General features: G+C 38.5%; 1 protein-coding gene across 1 annotated transcript in view; it reads right to left on the bottom strand.

Moving 5' to 3' along the window:
* LOC147163177 (leucine-rich repeat and fibronectin type-III domain-containing protein 2) overlaps positions 1–20604 on the bottom strand; it is a 148666-nt gene extending 128062 nt beyond the window's left edge. Inside the window, exon 1 of the mRNA XM_086095386.1 lies at positions 19940–20604. The gene's annotated coding sequence lies outside the window, so the exon portion shown is untranslated. The remainder of the gene's footprint in view (positions 1–19939) is intronic.
* Positions 20605–21968: the final 1364 nt, after the last annotated feature.

Raw genomic sequence — 21968 nt, 5'->3', positions numbered from 1 at the left:
TACATGCATTAAAGTAAAGCATTTAATAAATGTTTCGGTATGACATTCAGAATATTTCTTCATATCAAACTACTGGGGTCATTTTTTTCCCATTTTAAATTATGCAAGTAATTAACTGATTAGAAAAAGAGGATGAGCATGTGCAGTAGATCAAAAAATGTTGAATCCTCATAACATTAAATGTCGAAAGAATTAACACACAACAGGTTCTCTTCAAATCTGGCGGGCAAAAATGTTGATAAAAAAGCCTTTTTAATTAAGCGATTAATCGTGATTAATCAAAATTCCAAGATGTGATGAATCTGATTAAAAATTGTTATTGTTTTACAGCTCTAATAAATATATATATATATATACTACTCACAAAAAGTTAGGGATATTTGGCCTTCAGGTGAAATTGTCAAAGGTTTACGCTGCAGTGATATATCATGAAAGTAGAACATTTCAGTAGAAGGATGCACTGGTGATTTGCTCATCTCAAGCAATTCATTTAAATAATAGTTAACAACAATGCTGGGTTCACCACAACAAAAACATTTCAACATCTCAATAACTTGTCATGTGCCCTTGATTATCAATTACAGCTACGTCTCATGCTGTTCACAAGTCGACTCATTATCTGCTGAGGCATGGCATCCCACTCATCTTGAAAGGCCTGCAGCCCTCAGGTCATTGAGGTTCTGGGGTGCAGAGTTTCCAGCCTCTACACGGCGACTCAGCTAATCCTACAGGTTTTCAATAGGATTCAGGTCTGGAGAAAGTGCTTGAGGTACACCAGTCTCCAACAGCCGTTCCCTGATGATGAATTTTGCCATTAAGCTCCTTGATAGAGAACAACAACTTGTCCAAAGTACTGAAACATTGAACATTTGGACGTGTGCATTCAAAAGCTTAGCGAACGTCACATTAATTTCACCTGTAAAGGTTTGAATGCATTTCAGGCTCATCTGAATTTTCACCTGATATCCAAATGTCCCTAACTTTTTGTGATTATTGTATATATATTTTAGTGCTGTCAAAGTTAAAGCGTTAACTAATTAATTAATCACAAAAAAATATTGCATTAATTATGTATTAACTCAGATTAATCACATTAATTAATTCTGACCACAGATGATCTTTTAGCTGACAGCAATTGGTTACGTTAAAGGTAGGACAGGTTGTGTTTGAGCAATAAACATAACTACATGCATTAAAGTAAAGCATTAAATAAATGTTTGTGTATGATATTCAGAATATTTGTTCATATCAAAATATTGGGGTAATTTTTTCCCATTTTAAATGATGCAAGTAATTAATTGATTAGAAGAAGAGGAGGAGGGGGTGAGCATGTGCAGTAGATCAAAAAATGTTGAAGAGATTAAGACATAACAGGTGCGCTTCAAATTTGGCGGGCAAAAAAAAGAAGCCTTTTTAATAAAGCGATTAATCGTGATTAATCAGAATTCTAAAATGTGATTAATCTGATTAAAAAATTTAATCATTTGGCGGATCTAATATATTTACCTAAAAAAGTAGGTGGTCTCTATACATTACTAAAACTTCACTTCCTGAGTGTTCAAAATAAATACAGTGGTGAATTTGTGTCCGTGGCCCTGGATTTTAGTTCACAAACTGGAGAAGTGGTTGCGGTGTGGATTTATTCCCTGAGTAGATCTTAGGGCAAAAAAGGTTGTGCTTAGAATATTGTCATTATTTATTCATTTGTTAAGTAAGAATTAAAAATATTTTTTTCTACCCATACAGAGAGAGCATATATTAAAAATAGTTATAATGTACGGCATTTTTTAGTAAACTTTGAGTATCATTTAAGTATCGGGCCGGGTGTCCTCTCTTTTTTTCTTTATTTTTTTTCTTTTTAAATATGGTCACCCAAGGATATACTCTATATTATGTTAACAACAACAAAAAAACACTAAAACTTGATTGTAGCATATACATGCCACACGTCTCTTATTTAACACAAGTTAGTATACAATCCGCAAAGTAGTTAGCTTTATGATTTACATTTATTATAAATGTTTTAAGGCTCTAAAACCCCTCACCACGCAGTTTACACACTTTTCTCATCGAGGCATTTACATTTTCTCACATTTCTCTCTTATTTAAACATTCTCAATGTTCAAACCTTCATAAATTTTATAAAATAGGTGCATTACCATAAAATAAAATGCATGCAAAATTGCACTAAAAATAATCTACTAAACAGCGAGGCCGCGAAAAATGAACCGGGTTATAGCGAGGGAATACTGTATTACGATATAGATCACAAACCTTATGTTAAACATAAAACATTCTACCTCTTGATCACAAGTTACAAGCATATGGTAGCCAACCACTCAATCGCAGCTAGTTAACCCTTTAGTTTAAGATGACATCATGGTAAGTGGAGTGCTTTTTGATCACCTTATATTTAAGATAACAAAAGGTGTAGCAGACATCAGCTAACAATATTCTACTGAGCTAAGCTAACAGCCCAGCCCGCATGACATAATGGCATCAGATCATATCACCTCTTTTTTAACAAATCAAAATATATATAAAATAAACTTCAGAGCTCATTTTCCACCAAATTTTGGTCAGACTTCAAGGTGTTCCTACTCCAATGTACCACTGTAAGGTACTTGGAACAAAACCTGTAGGCACTGGAAACATCTTCACCTTATATAATGTGTTGTGTTCATTTGTATTTATTTTATGTATGAATATCATGAAATCCGTTGAAGTGATTTGCCTCGTGTGCGGCGCAACGTGACCGTTGCTGAGTAACACTTGAACGATGGCAGGCTCACTCAATTTTTATTGATGCACCAGCTCCAAACGTGTTCAGTCATGAGCACTGACTTCTGATTAAATGACTTTGATTGGATTTATTAAATACAGAATGCAAAACACACGACTTGAAAGTAGCCTGTTGGATGAGCAGCGCACATGTCAACATTTAGTATAACTTCCAGATCCACTCCGCAAAAGTTAATTTCACATATAAGTGTGTGAGACAAGGCCACACACAGAGGAACGATAAGAGGAGTGCAGTGATATTAAAGGAGCGGCTATCAATTTATCAAAGATGCTGCTGCTGAGAGGGTACTTCAATTTTAAAGCTAAATTGGGACATTTTTCATAACGACTGCAATTTATTACAAAGCATTGGGAACTTTAAAATCAAAACTGAGCATTCAAAGCTGGACTAGTGCCATTTTTTCAGCTATGTTACAAATGGATACTGCCAAACTTCAGAACAAACATCCAGCAGCATGAGCTCAAATGCATTTGAAAAGGATTAAAGAGGGATCACATTATGGAAAATTGACTTTTAATTGTTTTTATACAGACTGTTGGGTCTCTTGGAGTGTCTGCCTACTCATCAAGAATGGAATTTAGAAGTAAGTTAATCTTTTCTTAGCTGCCTAGTTCTGAAAATGTGCATGAGCAACCCGGCCTGAATTGCTGAAAGTAAGGTTATATGAAGTACAGCACTACAAATTTAGGATCTAAATCACTTAATTAAACAATATCACTTTTCATTTGTATTACGAGATATGTGGGCACAAAATGGATTTCTCTGGCAAAATCAGCTGATGTCTAAAACCACTAATAGCTTTGTTGCTTCCTCCAGTGAGGAATGTGCCACCTCCAACTTGGCGGACATCGCCACTTAAACCTTCATCCAAGCAGAAATCCATTACATAACACACCTGACACTTTCCTGAATTCTAGTACAAATGAGACATCCATCCATCCATCCATTTTCTGTACCGCTTGTCCTCACAAGGGTCGCGGGGGTTGCTGGAGCCTATCCCAGCTGGCTTCGGGCAGTAGGCGGGGTACACCCTGAACTGGTTGCCAGCCAATCGCAGGGCACACAGAGACGAACAACCATACTCACAATCACACCTATGGACAATTTGGAGTGTCCGATTCACCTGCCATGCATGTTTTTGGAATGTGGGAGGAAACCGGAGTACCCGGAGAAAACCCACGCAAGCACGGGGAGAACATGCAAACTCCACCCAGGAAGGCCGAAGCCCGGACTTGATCTCACAACCTTTGCACTGGGAGGCGGACGTGATAACCAGTCAGCCACCGTGCCGCACAAATGAGACAAATATCTTTAAAAAAAAGAAAAAGAAAAGATGTAAACATGTACGGGAAATTCACATTTTAAATAACAGAAGTAGTATTAATAGGATTTTTCTGTAATGCATGATGTTTTTATTTTGCCTTTAGCCCATCTTAGGTTAGAGCAAATGCCGCTTATTAGTTCTGTCCGTGGAGATTCTCAATGTTTTATTATTGTGACTAAACTTAACATTACAGAACAATTAACTGCCACATATTGTCAACAGGCATAGGATATGAAAGCATACTTACATTGTTGTGATTGTTTTCTGTTCCTCATTTTTGCGTCTTATTTTGACCACTACATCAGGCACCTTAACTCATTCACTGCCATTGACGGCTATATATGTCAAAAATTTATTTTAACTATTTTTTTATTGTACATTTAAAACAGATATAACATTTGTGATTAATCGTGAGTTAACTAGTGAAGTAATGCGATTAATTACGATTAACATTTTAATCGGCTGATGCCCCTAATTTTTAATAATCTTTTTCTTTTCTTTAAATTGTGTCATGCGATTTAAATTTTTGATGGTAATTAACTGCCGTCCCCTCAAACATACTTTACTTTATCGTCCGTCATTGCTTTGTGACTACAAACATGTGATGTGTCTCCGGTCTTGTCAGCGTTTATTTGCAAAACCTGTTTCCATAGCCAAAATTCGCATTTTCCTTTTTGTGATACGCTTCCAAATCCACCCCCTTCAAGCGTAAAAACGTTTTGGGGCGAATTTTGGGCTCTTTTTCAAATTTCGAGCATTTCCATTCTGTTTTATTTTCGCATTTCTTGAAAATTCTAATAAAAATGGGTGGATGGAAACCCCACTACTGTAAAAAAAAAAATAAGGTGTTGGCTTAAAAAAAAGATGTAGCTATTTCTATGGATATTTTTAAAGCTATTTCAATTCAGCTAGTGCTGAGAACATGTAACAAGACATATTTGCTGTAGCTAAGGAGAAAATTGTTCATGTTGAGCAAACACCTTATGTATTACAGTGTGGGGAGTGAAAGTCGTGCCCACCATTACAATGAGTTGAATTTCCACTGAGTGGGAATTTAGAGCAGAGTTGCATGCTCCCAGCGCTTCTAAGTCTTACAAACCTAATGAAAAATATGGAACTAATGATAGTGTTTGCAATGAGTAGCAGATATAATTTCCATGATTGGCTTGGGAGGTCCGACTGACTCTGAAGTACAAATTCTGACATTCTTGTGCAGGCTTGGGGAGTAACGGAATACATGTACCGCCGTTACGTAGATTACAATATTTTTTTTTACTGTATTCCGTTACAGTTACAGGAAAAAAACATGTAATCAGATTACAGGTACATTTATTAAAAATGGGGATTCTTTTGAGGGATTACAAATCCTACGATGAGAGCGAGCGAGAAAGAGAGAGAGAGTGAGAGCGTGCGAGAAAGAGAGAGAGCGAGTGAGCGAGCGAGCGAGCGAGCAAGAGAGAGAGACTTGTTGACGTCTTGTCGGGCACGCAGCCTTTTTAAAAGGGTTCACGGATGAAAGGAGGAAGTAAATGGCCACCGGTATTTACGGTTTGGAACAAACTTGTCTTGCTGAAGGACCGATTTATCTTTAACAAAGGAAAAGTTTCAGCTTAGAGTCGATCCTGCGGCATGCTACGCTGAACTTCTTGCTAGCTGCCGCTACAACATAATGTGAGTTACATCTTCTGTCTGTCTGTGTGTGGCCTTAAATCAATCAATATATCTATACTGTACCTGCATTTCAATGGTTGCAATTATACAATGATTTTTGCTATTTGTCGGCTGCCCGGGTCCCTATCACCTGCAAATAGCAGGGGTGCACTGTATAGAAATATAAATTGTGGTGATATTTTTGTTTTATTTTGACTTGATGAGCATTGGTATTGGAGTATTCCAAAAGTAATCAAAAGTAATAGTTACATTACTTTAATAGTATGGTACTTGGATTACGTTACTAACTACATTTCTTAGCAGGTAACTTGTAACTGTAACGGAATACATTTTAAAAGCAACCCTCCCAACCCTGTTCTTGTGTAACTTCAACGCATCAGTAATTGTTGCACAACAAGCTATGCAGGCTCCATGCCCGCCCCAGAGATTTTTTTGCACCAAAAGTGTGTGTGTGTTGAGTCGGGTGATCGTGGTCTTTGTGAATCTGAGGGGGACGTGATACACCACCACTACCATCTGCGCCCATGCATATGCATTCTGTTCAGTTGGAGGAGAAAAGACAATCAAGGGAACCAGCTGTTAATCAACGTGCAAATGTCTCTCACTATGGCTCCTATAATGTCTACAACACCACGACCACCAAGCCCTACCGCTCAGAGTTCTACGAAACGGCTCTCTAAAAAGAGCCAAGATTCCCATCACTGATTGCTTATAATTAACAGCAGCTACCAGACCATCATGTCTCACACTTGATTAGGAAAAAAATAACTGTTGATTTGTCAAATGATTTCCTCTCTCTGTTTTCCACGATTCATCAAGTGGTGATAAAATGAAGGGAAAACATCCACAAGGCATAATTGGACATTGATTTGGAGTCAGAGTATTTTGGACTGCGGGAGGTGGAGCATGCAGCCTGCACGTCTAAACTTCTGGGATCAGATCTTGGCTTGGTTCTTTCTGTGTGTAGTTTTTCAACTACCGTAGTTGAATGGTTTGTCGGGGTTCTGCATTTTTGGATTCTAAAATTTACCATGTTCTACATTAACCTGGCAATATCCAGATTGATATCGTGATTCACTCAAGAGAGTTCTCCACAATATCAATCTGGGACTGCTCCGCGTTGATTTGCTCGGGAAAGGCGGGACATTTTGTACAATACTTCAAGCTGATTGGACGATGCGGCATTGTGCACATTTGTTTTAACCAACCACAGCCTGGATGAAAATGTCGTCTTAGTTCTTGTCGAAGAGGGGGGGGGGGGGCACGAACATCTTTACCTTACCAGTTAAAAATGCATGAAGCTCATCTCGCTGTTCAACATTCAACAAGGAAACAGTGATTAATTCTGCGAGACAGAATTAATTGCAGCGTCCATTCTACTTTTTTTGTTTTACCTAAACACATCACAGAAGCATTGACTAGCTTAGGAAATGTTTCGTTTTCATACCAACCAAATACAATCCAAGTACATTGGCAGCACAAGCAAGACTGACAGGAATCTGAAAATGGTGATACCAATCCACTGAGACTAATGACACTGATGAGACAACTGCTTATTTTATAGAGGCAGGCTTGAATCTGATTGGTTACTACATAAAGAGGAAAAACAAACTGGACAGGAAACTAAAATCACAGGCAATTTAAGGAAGACAGCCGCTGCTATGCCTGTCAGTATTCTCCTCCCTCTTCGTAAGGTGACAAATACATATAGAATATTGACAATCAAATTTCTCAATTTTATTTTAAATGACATGACTGGATAAATAATAATATGAATAAAAATCAATGCACACTCGCGTAAAGCCCCACTTATTGTAGTATTGTCTTTTTCCTATTCGTGATTAATTAGGAGGAAATTAGGTCTGCGGATTTAACCCACTTGCATCAGTGAACACACGCACACACGCAGCAGCAGCAGTTCATTAAGGCTCACTTGCTTTTTTTTTTTTTTTTTTGCTGGTGAACAGCGGGGCCCAAGGTTAGAAACAAAAATGCTTTCGCTCCAGAGATCTAAAATGAAGAGCTCGTCATGGCGCTGTGGAGTGATAAGATTCAGCCTCTGTTGGGGATGTCACGGCTGTGAAGAAGCTGTAATTTATAGAGGATTTGAAAAGCTTATCTTTGCAGACCCCTGGGCAAAATGAAGAAATATTGGGCAAAAACAGACAAATGCAATATGTCTTTGTTTTTGGTGAAGAGTAAACATGGAATGGATGAAGGATCTGTGATGACACAACGGTACATATTATTTTATGTTTTAGAAAGTGAGTGATTCTGTTCAACTAGCGCTACTCTGGCAGGATTCATTTGAAAATGGCATCATTTTTTAGCCGATCACTGACCAGCGATCGAGTTAAAAATAAAAAATAACAACAATTACCTATCACCAATCTGATAAGAAGATGGAGCTATATATCTATTTAAAAAATGTTTATATTTACTCTACGGTCAAACACTGCAGGGGATACAGACTGGCCGGGCCCACGAAGAGCAAAAACCCACGTATAATTGACGCCAATTGAAATGTATAAAGAGAAAAGAAAATCTTCCAAAAATGCTGACAAACATCAAAGCTGCACAATGAAAAAATTTGACCAAAATTATCTTTACAATCATATTTTTATGTGACCATTTACGACTCAAATATCTAATTAACAGATTAACACCTTAACGGTTTATAATGGGCACAATAGTGGTTTTCAGACTTATTTTGCCAATCAATGACATCATTCATTAATTGGGCAAATTAAGACATTATAGCCGATCACAGATTTTGTACTAAATACAAAATATTGTGCGATCCTGATCCAGCCGATCAGATCGGTGTGAAATCTAGTATCTCTCAAAAGTACAACCCTCACATTTCTGCAGATATTTAATTCTATATTTTCATGTGACAACACTGAAGAAATGACACTTCGGCACAATGAAAAATTTGTGTCCAGCTAATAAAATAGTGTAAATCCTTCCTTCCCAGGATACAGAAAACGACACCGTAGCGCTCTGTCACTAATGGCTTTGATGGCTGTCTTTACAGACTTCCTCAATTCCACCATCAAACTGGTTTAAATACAATAAACAATGTGGAAACAAACTTACATACATCATTAACATAAATGTACAATAAAACAAATGATCACCTCGCTGGCCGCAAATATCCAAAAGAAAAGAGTGAATCCAAAAAATGGCGACATCAGGTACAAAAAACACCTAGAACGAAAATATCCATGCACCTACGACGATGTCCCTATCTTCTTTTTCGGCATAAATTACAACGCTCAAACGGCCAGATGTGCAACAATGTAAAGACTCCTTCATGTCCCATATGTACACAACTGGTGAGATTGGTTCCTAACAACCCTTAAACTAAATAGTGTGTATATAAAATAAAAAAATAAAAATAAAAAAATAAAAAATATATATATATATAAACCAAAATCATACATTCTAACAAAATATCATTAAATGACAACTTTATGGCAGTTAATATAAACATTTATTGTTCTCTCAAAATAACTGAAAAATACATCCATTAATAGCTAAACCCATAACAACAAAAGTGAGTACAACCCTAAGTGAAAATGTCCAATTTAAGCAGACTCATTAGTGTTACAATGTCTCAGGTGTGAACAGGGAGCAGATGTGTTAAATTTGGTATTATAGCTCTCACACTCTCTCATAAACGTCAAATGGCAACTCATGGCAAATAACTCTCTGTAGATCTGAAAAAAATAACTGTTGCTCTACATAAAGATGGCCTATAAGAAGATTGCCAATACCCTGAAACTGAGCTGCTGCACATTCAGACCGTCCAGTGGGTTAACGGGACAGGTTCCACTCAAAACATGCCTCGCCATAGTCGGAGATGAATGCACATGCTCAGTGTCAAATACTGCTATCAATATTGCAATTCATTTTTGTTCACCCCAATTTGTTTTCCTGAGACCCAAAATAATGAAATACTTCCACTTGACATAAAACTTTAGTCGAGTGCAATTCACCATTTTCTAACTAAGAATCACGGATGTGCTGATCCCAGTAGCTATACATTAGATTCAACTTCAACATCTAGGATCAGCAACATTCAACTGCCAACATTGCGAAACAATGCAACCACTGGCATCCATCACCTTTTACATACAGTTTCAATCAAATGCTTCATAAATGGAGGCACTGAAAAAAGCCTGTTCCCGCCTCCAACAAGATGCAATGGAAACATTTACGGACCTTGTCAGCAAAATATGTGATGACCAAGGCACTCTATGTTCCCAACACATACAATCACTATACACATGGGTCTGCCAGTAAAAAAAAACAAAGACCAGTTTGCTTCCATAGCCTAAGCTGTAAATGAGATAAATCCGTCCAGGTCTGGGATTCTATTTACCTAATCCAGAAGATTGCCCCCACCTCATTTTATTGTATCGCCATGACCTTTAGCATGCCTCTAGGTGACTATGCAAACAATGTGGCTGCTGGACAAGAACACACTGCTGCAAATTACGATTACCAAAGTCACGGACCGTTGTTCACACTGGGTCTGTGGTAGGAATACTGCTGGAACTGCTGACTGTGATGAATGAGCCCCCGATTTAACTGAGGGGGTCAACAAGAACAACAGAATTCATGTGGGAGAGCCAGATAGGGCAAAGAAAAAGCTAACCATTACCTTTCACTTCTCTCAAAACTATCAAAGCAAATAAATAAGCTTGTGAATTTTTTTTTAGAAAACTGAGTCTCTTGTAAAGGCATGTTCATATTAAGCAGGAAAATGTTCTCCACACTCAACGTTAAGTATTCTCAAGTTCCACATCCTGGCTGATGCAGCATATCTGTGCCCCTGTGGTCATGCTGGTCAGTGGGAATATGAATGCAGTGACTTGTGTTTCACAAAGGAAGGGCGACGTCGCCTATTTAACCCCAAGGTTTTCTCTGATCGCAACAATAGCCGAGCCCTCAAAAGTGTCATGCTTACTTTAAACAACTCAAGTGGAGTTGGAGTTGCAGTCAAGTGGGAGAGCCACGTCTTGAATACATGTAAAATCTTGTATTACCTTTGGCCAATCGTTTCCACAAGACACGGGGAGAGGGGAAAAACATGGTTACTCCAGAAGTTGGTTCTGTACTTATTATAAATCAAATACTGGGCCATGTTTTAAAGTGTTCTTGTATATATATTTATTATTATTATTTGTTGTTGTGGTCATTTCAACACCAGTAATTATTTTGCAAGCAAATGTTGTTATTTAGCAGATACAATGTAGAGAAACATCACCATTAACCATTTATTTTTTTTATTTTTTATCTATAGTATTGGTCCAGAGGTGTGGGTGTGAAAAAAAAAAAAAAAGACAAATCTTAAGTGTTCAAAATGGCTTGCTTGATTGAATGATGCAAATGGTTCAAAAAACTAGTGATACTGTAGACAAAATAAACTTCATGGAGCATTTCTGATATTTTTGACTCCTCTAGATGGCACTCTTGATAGATGCAATTGAAATTTAATTCATTTCCCTTGCACTAGTCTTTATCTTTCAACCAAGAGCACCATTTAGAGGACTAAACAAATATCACAAGTACTCCACTAATTTTCACATCACTAATGAAGAGTGACTATTTTTTAGGTACAAGATTTTGGCCCATTGCCAGTGATATGCAACATCATGCAATTTAGTATTAGTTATTGCACTGCAGAAATGAGAGAAGGCAATATTATTCACATGAATTAAAGTGTGTCTGTTTTTTTTTAGAACGTATTTATTCATTTATTTATTTATTTATTTATTTATTCATTCATTCATTCATTCATTCATTCATTCATTTATTCATGATCAGTTTTCTCAATGATCCCATTACAGTATTTGCAGTGCAGTAATGTAAAGTAATATACACTAATGGCACACACATTTTAGATGAGAAAATTTGGCAAATATGTCAATGTGATGGAGGCTAGTACAGTATTATCAGATATGGAAATAATAACATTGTCAAATACTAGATGGATTTTGAAATTTCAAAACGAGTTCAATTATACGCAATATGCCATGTTTACTTCAAATACATGAAGGCCTCTTAGAAAAACGACACAACAACATTTCTCTCTTAATTAGTTATGAATTCTCTCTCTCTCTCTCTCTCTCTCTCTCTCTCTCTCTCTCTCTTTTACTTAACTAGCTAGTTGCTTTCTATATATATATATATATATGGAAAGCAACTAGCTAGTTAAGTAGCTAGTTGCTTTCCATATATATATATATATATATATATATATATGGAAAGCAACTAGCTAGTTAAGTAAATTCCAATGAGTGATGGATGCTTTTCTTTAAGAAATGTCATTCCAAACAAGTCTTTGTTGACAACTAATTGGTGACAAGGGCCTCAATTAGCCTCTTGAAAGGAAATGTTTCCCTCTAATGCACAACAATTTGCAGTTGGGCGACAAAAATCACACAAAAAACCCCTGCGGCAGAGCTCCTAAGCACCTTGCAATATATTCATTATTTCACAACACATCAAACACAACCGAATGTCTTCACATGCCTCCTACAACCAATCATTTCTTATGTATTTTTTATTGTGCTGTGGGTGGTGGCAGGGCGCGCAGTGTATTTCACAGAAAATAACCAAGCACTGCTTTTGCTCACAAAGCAGATTTAAACGTCAAAATTGTACAGAAACCCAGCATTAAGAGTTTTACAATGTACACAGAATTGTTCTCCATTCAGGTTCGTCTCAATATATTAACAAATATGGCCTGCCAGGAAAATGTAAATGTCCTCATTCGTCTCTGCCCTCTCACATCATTTCACATGCGAAACAACAACTTTGTAACATTATCTGAGAGCCTCCTTTGCATGTGGAGTCTCTCCCCAAGGTAAAATTGGCCTACTTCAGAGAGCATACTCTGCATCCATCTGTCGTAGCCGTAAATTGCATTTGCCTGTGATAGCAGGTTATCTCATCTGTCAAAGCAGGCCTATCAATTTCACCGTGCAGCCTCAACAGAGGACATTAACCCTGAAGCATCATTTTGGCATCAGACATTGAAAGCCGTGATCTCAACATATCAGACCAACATTGGTGACCATTCTGTTTTGACGATGAGAAACAAAAGAGCAGAATAACAATCAGAGCACACGGAATGTGAAGAAATGTAACTCTTTTTACCAGGGCATTGCTATATGAAAGTTACACCAGTAAAAATCTGCCATTTGCAATTCAAAGACAAACGGCAAGAAAAGGCTCGTACGTCTATAATCTGCTATGGAGACAGCGATAAGTAGAAAATGAATCAGAATGATTAAGCAAAGGGACAGAAATCAAAAAGGAAATTTGCTGTAAAGTTTTCCAGAGAAATGCTGTCCACAAAACAATACATACAAGTGAAATTAACATAGTATGTAATACCCTACGTTTCGTTATCAATAAAATATCTACCTATCTATATGTAGATATATCACATTGATGTTGGTAAAAATCAATTTCAGAGAATATCAAAATGCAATTTAACTGACCTCAAACTCATGTGGGGCTAATCTGGTGTATGAATAAACAGAGTTTGATAAGGGTATTGGGTCGCACTTTTACTCGTACTCAACACTGGAGTAGTCACCGATACCAAAACCAAGTACTGATAGCACGAGTATTTTTTATGCACAAAATAAAAAAACAAAATAATGACAGATAATAACAAATAAAAAAAACTATATATCGAATGATAGCATTTTTGTTAAAATGTTGTTAAAATTGCATGAAATTATTATTTCCTATAAGTTTTTCCTTTTGTTCATAATGTACTAATATACTAATGCTAATAATCTTTAATCTTTCTTTAATCTTTTGTCCCAATCAAATCATGCGGTTGTATATCTTAAAAGAACACACCACTAATAACTCATTTTCCAGTATTGGATTAGGCATTGTGTATAACGAATAAAAGTGAAAATATCTCTGGCTGAATTTTCTTTTAAACTGATTAAGTATGAAAATAAAAACATCCCATGTGACTGTGATGACGCATCCCGTGCGTACACAACAGCTGTCGTCATCCACTTGAATGGGAGTTTGCTGACATAATGGGCAAAAAAAAGACCGTCTTCTATCCCAATTACTGCGCCAATTCTGGTCAGAGTCAAATCCTCAGCACGTCATGTTTCATGAAAATCTGTGTGGAGGTGGGGCAGTGGGGGGTGGCCTCTCCTAATGTGGGCTAAAGCGTGCTTAGCACACAACATGTAGCTGGCCTGGCAGAGTAAAAGTCACCTGGATGTGAACAATGTCAATGGTGACTTGACTGGTAATTTGAGCCTCTGCAACACGCAACTTGTAGACGGTCCTCAAATTGCTATGAGCTGGCCGGCTGAATGAGTTGTTGTCGGCCACTTTCATCTCCGCTTTCGGCTGGATACAAATCTTTGGCGAGTCCTCCGTGGCTGTACTGCGTTTGAAGAAGTGCTTCTTTGCTATAGGGTGCAATTCCAGCTTTGATGTCCCCCGTGGGACGCAATAATTCGTTGTGTGTGTCTTTGTTGTCATTAGCGGCCATGTCATATATGCATGCTTTATGCACGCGACACGTCAGGACGATCACATGACTGTCCAAAATGGCCGATACTCTATTTAATGCAAAAATATTCATAAAAAGTGCAAAAAAATAAATAAAACATAATCACTCAACATAAATTGACAATTCTTTCAGGGATGAGTTGAAATTAACAATTTCCCAGAATAGCTGGTTAGTTTGTCATAAGTCTTGTATTCCTTTAATGGGCATCTGTCAGACATGTATGCCGATACAACCTGAACATAAAATTACCGCAAGAGAGTAACGTGACCTTGAAATAAGGCTGTGTATCGGCCCAATACCAATACCTGGTAACTGTACTCGCCCTTCCCTACAGTTTGGTGAACACCGGAAATGGAACACATTCAGGCCACTGTTACAGTCAATACACTCAGTATTTATTTTTATTTTTTTAGGCTTTCATGACTAACTATTGGTGCTATTCTGAGAGATGGGCCACCACTATTTTGCCTCCTTGGACTACGTATATCCATTCTGGCTGCTCCTTCCCACTCTCGGTCTGACTTTAAGGCAACTGAGGTTAACTTTTCATGTTGCCTACTAGTTCACAGTCAACAGTTGTGACAATTGTGGATGTGTGGCAATTTAAATTAAATCAATTTACATTAATTCAGACCACAGACATCAGTGTGCTTTATTTAACACGTGTTTGATGTGATAAGTAATTTTGCATGACTTCTGTTCTGATATGAACACCGTACATTTCAATTCATTCACCAGGTATAGCACGAAAGTGATGGGATTTTTGGCTCTTTTGGGTGATCTGGCTCGTTTGGATCGGCTCTCAAACGGCTCTTTTAACTTTAGCTTTTATTTTAAATATTTACGACAAATTTAGCATACATTTTGATAATTAACTTGGTGAACTAAGTATTGCACTCTACTGACTGCAAATAGCAACAATTATCAAACAAAGAAAATTATTTTTGTTTATTTTATTGAAAGTTAAAAAGGCTACAAACAATAAATAAGCAAACAAAATTAAAACTTCAACCAACAACAATCAAAATAACAATCAAATAAAAATAGTGAGTAACAATTTAAGTGCAACGGCAGCAGCGAACAAAACAAACATTATAAGCTCTTCACCGGGTCCAGGATAAAATACCTTATTTTATTTCAAATTGGCATTCAGAAAAACTAAATAATTCAACTCTTCAACTCTCTACCTCTTTGTTTGTTTTCTCCTCCTCCTGTCTCTCTCTGACTGGCGCAGACCCAGAGCATGTGCTTTGCGTGCTCACCCTCGCCCCTCCCCTTTTTCTTCCCGCCTCTCCCTATCTGAGCAGCGCAGCCAAACCTCAGTTTAGACACGTGAAAAAGAGAGACCGACATAAGAAGGAAGAGAGAGAGAGCGAGGGAAAATGACTGAGCCGGCTCTTCAGAGAGCCGACTCTTTGTACCGGCTCGATCGCGAACGACCCATCACTAGAAAGTGACAAAGAGACTGCAGTTCTAGCTGCAGTCCCAATTTCACCTCACTGAGATTCCGGCCACTAACTCATTGGGAAATAAAATCAGGGCAAATAAACAATGCTGTTTACTTTAGTCCAAAGCCTTGCCTCTCGTGGGATGATGTTTTGCAGCTTTGGCCTCTTGTGACCCCAGAATAGGTGACTCAAAGTTAGATTTCTAAAACTTTGATCTTTGATTCAGCATTTGTGGGTCATTGAAAAAATCAAGGTGCAAATCAAGGAATAATGATAGATCAACCATAGCCTTTACAAGTATTAATGAGACAAATGTAACCCCATATTGAGATCAAATGGCAATAATGTAAAGCGCCAACATGAGATGAGACAAGTGTTGCAGAAACAGCACACACTCTCCGTAACATTGCTCATGGAGGTCAGGATAACAGCGATAAATCATGAAGGAGGAAAAATTAAATGTGCGCAGCAAAGATACAGCCTTTGATAACATAAAGTTGTAAACAGAGGTGGATAATGACAACAACAGACAGGCTACTGGTGGAGTTTAGATTTTAAACTAGTGCAACATAGTTTGGTGGAAGAATTCAATAAAAAATGATCATAACATGTTCTTATTACATGAATTCAGTAATAGCTTTTTTACAGTAATAATACAACAACAACAAAGGAATGTAATGTAGTGAAAAAGCAAGCAGTGACAAATCATTTAATTTCTATTTTTTCCTCACATAGAGATTACCAAAGCATTTCAGAGGCCATGGCAGACACTGCGTTTGGAATCTTTATCATATGACAGAATGGGGCAGGACCCAGTAATGCTGCTGAGGATTCTGAAATAATTCTGGATGGGTTAACAGTGCTGGATGACTTGACAAATGGACCTTTTACGGTGGGCATGTTGCTTTGGGTTGTACATCTTAACATCTTACATCTTAACTTGACCTACCCTTTGGAAATAAAATATACCTTTAAAGGTTACCTTTGAAAGTTATTGTAATGTTTCAGGTACTGTTCACTGTAAATATTATATTATTTATTTTTTATGCTTGCAATCAGTAGTAGTTCATTGACTGAGCTTGGTCAATGAAAGTTATTCAATGAGTAAATGGCCACTCAGCATTAAGCAATTCTGCTAACGCGATGCTCTTAAGTTGGGTCAAATCGATTTATTGTTTGATTAAACATTTACGATGATTGTGTCAACTTAATTTATCTGGGCTAGCTTTCCAAAGCCATTATAATAAGTAGGACAATAGCAATACAAATAAAATTTAGTCAGAGATGCCAACCCCTATAATAGCATCTCAGATACGTTCTGGATATTTTGTCAGGAATCATTTGCGTCTCAGCCAATGACACTAGTAGACTTTGAGCAACAACAACATTCTCCTCATAAAATTTGTATTTTCTTTTTTTTGAATAATTTTGAGAGACAAAATGTTGACAACTTATTATTTATTTTATTTACTATATAGGAAATATACTTTTAATCTGGGAGGCACCTCCTCTTGGCTGATATGTGCCATAATGTATTACAGTAATTCAGGTTTTGGGATTGTACTGCGTGTGGCCGTGTATTCAATTTTCTCTCTAGACATGTATTAATTTGCTCTTTTGGTTACTCTCCACTGTAATGAACATGATTCCAGCAACACAATTGTAGCATTAATAATTTGTTTCTGCCGTTTCATGACTATATTAACGATAGCTTAGCTCCAGTTTAGCATGGCTTAGCCTTAGCATTAATTGTCCTCTTCAATAATATATTATATAATAATATTCAATAATCCTTTCGCGTTAACGATAGCCTACTTTTAGTGACTTTTAGCGGAGCAGCTGTTGTTTAGCCACCATGCTAGCAAACCAGTTGAAGCTGCGGACAAAGTTGCTTTTGTACACGGGGAGCAGATAAGATGACGTCAACAAACATGATCGTAATTGACTACGTTTACATGCAGGCAATAAAATAACCCTTTTAAAACCAGAATATTGGTAATATTCGGGTTTTGTAAGGCCTTTTAAACAGGCGCAATAACTCAAATATGCTCTTATTCGGGTTTTTAAAAACCCGAATAGGAGCCCTGGGTTACTCCTTTCATAACCGGAATTCTTGCTCATATAAACACGTTCGAAATATCTCAATCGATCAGGGCAATGTTTTTCGCTGCGCGCATGCACGCTATTTTCTTCTTTTCTTCTTCTTTGCTGATATGATTCGCAAGAAATCCTGGTCTATTTAGTCACGACTTGTATGCGCAGCTCCGTCCTACTTGCTAAAGGAACCTCCCTGGAATACATTGATTTCTCCACTATGTTTTCACATTATATTGTGTCTCTACGGCGAAAACGCCACAGTTTGTGCCGATACAGTAAATACAAGTATATAAGTCCGTGCTTCTGGTAGAGTCCAAACCTTAGGTCAGCCAATCACAAGCCGCGGTATTTGCAGACTCACTTGACAACGCCAATTAATCTATCGCACATGTTGTCTTGTCATCTCCAGAAGATTTTCAACTTCATCAGACCAAATGGCAACTGCCTGTATCAAAATACGGCCAAACCGAAACACTTGGCATCTCTGTGTACTATACCCTGTGTACCGTTTTTAAGGAAAAGTTAAATTGCACCTAGTACTAGTAATTACATTAAATTGTTCACTCGGTTTTATATATATATATATATATATATATATATATGTGTGGGGGGGGGGGGGACGTGTGTGTGTGTGTGTGTGTGTGTTCAACCTTGGTATTTTGCTGAATTGTATTGGTCAAATTATAGTGTCGAAAATAATCATTCAAATGAATGAATTTCGCCCCACTTAGTTGGGTGCGACAATCAGTGGTACTTTAACAAATAATTTAGTGTTTTGTTTTTGTTTGTTTTTTTCAAATCTGATTCCTGCTTAATCTGCTTTCTTCATTTAAAAAACACAATAATATCAATGTGAAATAACTGGGTTTATTGATATATCCTAGAACGGGTGTAGCAGTTTTGCAATCGATAGCAACTTCTGATTGTGAAAGATTGTTTCTGTTTTTAGATAGCACTTTTATCATATGGTTTGACTGAAGCATGTACTCACAATGCCACTAAACTGTGCTTCAAGTAGTGGACTCGTCAGTGAGTCATTTTGCGTCATATTCCCTTTTCGTGAATTTGTGGGTTCTTGGCTTTGACAATAAATCTTAACACTCTATTCACGAAACGAACCCTTCACAGAGATTTTTTTTTAGGTGGTGGGGGTGGGGGGCACATTGGGATGAAGATGAATGCCCCATTGAAGGAGTCAGGTGCTGCCCGCACTGCAGCCCCCACTCTTTCTGTGCTGTGCATGCTTCTGCAAAAGCCATCTCAAAGACTCACGCTAGGAGTTGCGATTGCGACCCTTCAAGGAACTGCTTGTAATCCACAAGGTAACGATTACTGCGGTTGGGCAGTGGGGGGTCCGTAGCACCGCTTCCCATGGACCCTTGGAGTGACTATCGATCCCATTATCAGACACTCGCGATAAGCGATTATGCTCACGCACGGTCTGATATTCCACTGGGACGTTAAGTTTGTCAACATAATCAACTGACGGCATATCGGTGGCATACACAAAAGGTGAGGAGAATCCGACTTGAATAGACACAATAGCCCACTCTAATTACACGGGGGGGGGGGGGTTATTAAAAAAGCGTCTAGGCTACCCACCCCCGCCCTCCTTTTCCCTTTCACGTGCACACGGCACAATTTGCAGATCCACAAAACGCAGTCATAATTAATATGCGTCTGGCACAAGCATCATTACATATACATCGAATCCATCCCACGCAGCACCCCGCATTGAGAACACGGCGGGGAAAGAAGAGAAAAAAAAGGACCCGCTAACTCGAACAGTCTCAGCAGTCTCTGCCGGACTGATCCCATTGCAATCGGGTTACCTGTGATTATCCAGGAGCAACCGTGAGCCACCTTCCAAACACACCTCCAACACTGCAGAATGCGCGTCGTGCACGACAACAAAAATATAAATAACCTATTTGAAGAGTGTGCATTAAATCCACTCGCATACAGCATGATAAACAGTCTTGTGAGACAGCATGACAAAATCGGACATACTTAAGGTTTTCCCCTACCTTTGGACACGGGTAACTATCCATTGTATGTCACCGCAGGCTCTATGGATGTGTCTTCAGTTGCCCTGGTTCGGGGCTCCAGCCGCTCCCGTCGTCCATCTACTCAATCCAAGATCCGAAGTGCACGACCACCAGCTGCCTATCCGACAGCATATTCGCTTCCTCACTCGCGCTGAATTCTTCCTTGACTGGAAGAGAGAGAAAAAAAAGTCACTGGCAAGATTTCTGTTGCTCTGGAAAGCTGCACTCGCTGAGAGCCAAGCTGCGACGAGGAGCTTCACATCCTATTTGTAGTTGTCCCTTGAAGTAAAAATAAGTAGTTGGTGTGTGAGGGTTCGGATCTAAAATTTCCAAGCGTGAATTTAAAGTGTTGCTACATTGCAACTATTTTTACTCCTGCGGCGGTGCAGTACTGCGAGCACAATATGTCCTTGGAACTATTTTTCTCCCATTCGATCCCGAAAGTTGACCAAAATGAACATTTTAGATCCACAAAATAGAGAAATGCGTTGACTTTAGGCGAAGGGTCTGGCAGATAAAGCAAGGTGGCACACTGGGAAATCTCTCAAGCTGCTGGGAGGATGTGCGCGCGTGCAGGCAGGTCAGTCCGCACAGGATCACATTTACGCAAACACTTGGAGGGGGGAGAGTGCGCAATGGTTGTGCGTAAAAGAGACAGTTGGGTTGCATGCTCCACAGCCTGCAGTGTCGTGCTGTGTGCAGGAGATTAAGGAGCAACCACGGATTAGTGTCTTCTTAGCGGTATTTAGCATTCACGGGAACAAAGTAGCCTATCAGGTACACTATCTGTTGTATAGTTACTAAGTCAACCGGTCCCTCAAAACAACTACCTCTTGTCTTCTTCTTTTATGACCTCCATGAAGGTTCTCACGAGACGTAAAAAGTTCCCTAAAAGGGACAGAACACAGTCAGCCAAGAATATCTAAGAATTTGGTTTAAATTGTTATGGACAGTCATAGTTTTCAGTGATGTACTGCACTGCATCATCTGTGTCCAATATTTGAGTTGCTTTGATTGGCTACCAGAACCAAAAATATTAGTACATCTCCCAGTATAATGCAGTACTGTACAGTTATACACCACTGCCAATAATGACGTGAATAAATATATTAGTATCTGACCACTTGCACATTATACAGACCATCTACGTTTATTGGGCACTCATAGAAACAGTGATACTAATTTATTTCAGGCATTGTAAATATCCAGCATTAATGTAGACAGGATGTTGAATATTCTTTTTTTAGAGGTGCGACATTAAAACAAACCTATTATATTATATTATATTATATTATATTATATTATATTATATTATATTATATTATATTATATTATATTATATTAAAAGAGAAAATAAAACTCTGGACCTGCTCCTGTATGACAAATGGCATTGGTCAGATCCATCCATTTATCCATCCATTTTCTTAACCGCTTGTCCTCACAAAGGTTGCGGGGGGCACTGGAGCCTATCCCAGCTGGCTTTGGGCAGTAGGCAAGGTACACCCTGAACTGGTTGCCAGCCAATCGCAGGGCATACAGAGGCGAACAACCATCCACACTCACAATCACACCTATGGACAATTTGGAGTGCTCAATTAACCTGTCATGCATGTCTTTGGAATGTGGGAGGAAACCGGAGTACCCAGAGAAAACATTGGTCAGATCCATAAAATGAAAAAGGAACTTTGCTTGTATTTTTTAATGCGGAATGGATATTTAATTTTGTGGCGGCCTGTAGCTCAGGACGTAGAGCCGGTTGTCCAGTAACCAGAAGGTCGTCTATTCGATCCCCACTCTCCCCAAGTCATGTGTCGTTGTGTCCTTGGGCAAGGCACTTTACACACATTGCCTCCAGTACTACTCACACTGGTGTATGGAAGGTGCGAATGTTTGGTGGTGGTCGGAGGGGCCGTAGGCGCACACTGGCAGCCACGCTTCCGTCAGCCTGCCCCAGGGCAGCTGCGGCTACTTAAGTAGTTTACGCCACCACAGTATGAATGTGTGAGTG

The sequence above is a fragment of the Leptonotus elevatus genome, chromosome 14 (genome assembly GCF_054856555.1).
Source record: "Leptonotus elevatus isolate MCC_2025b chromosome 14, RoL_Lele_1.0, whole genome shotgun sequence".
NCBI lineage: Eukaryota > Metazoa > Chordata > Actinopteri > Syngnathiformes > Syngnathidae > Leptonotus > Leptonotus elevatus.
The sequence above is the reverse complement of the archived record's forward strand: the minus strand, read 5'-3'. Positions and strand labels throughout refer to the sequence as shown.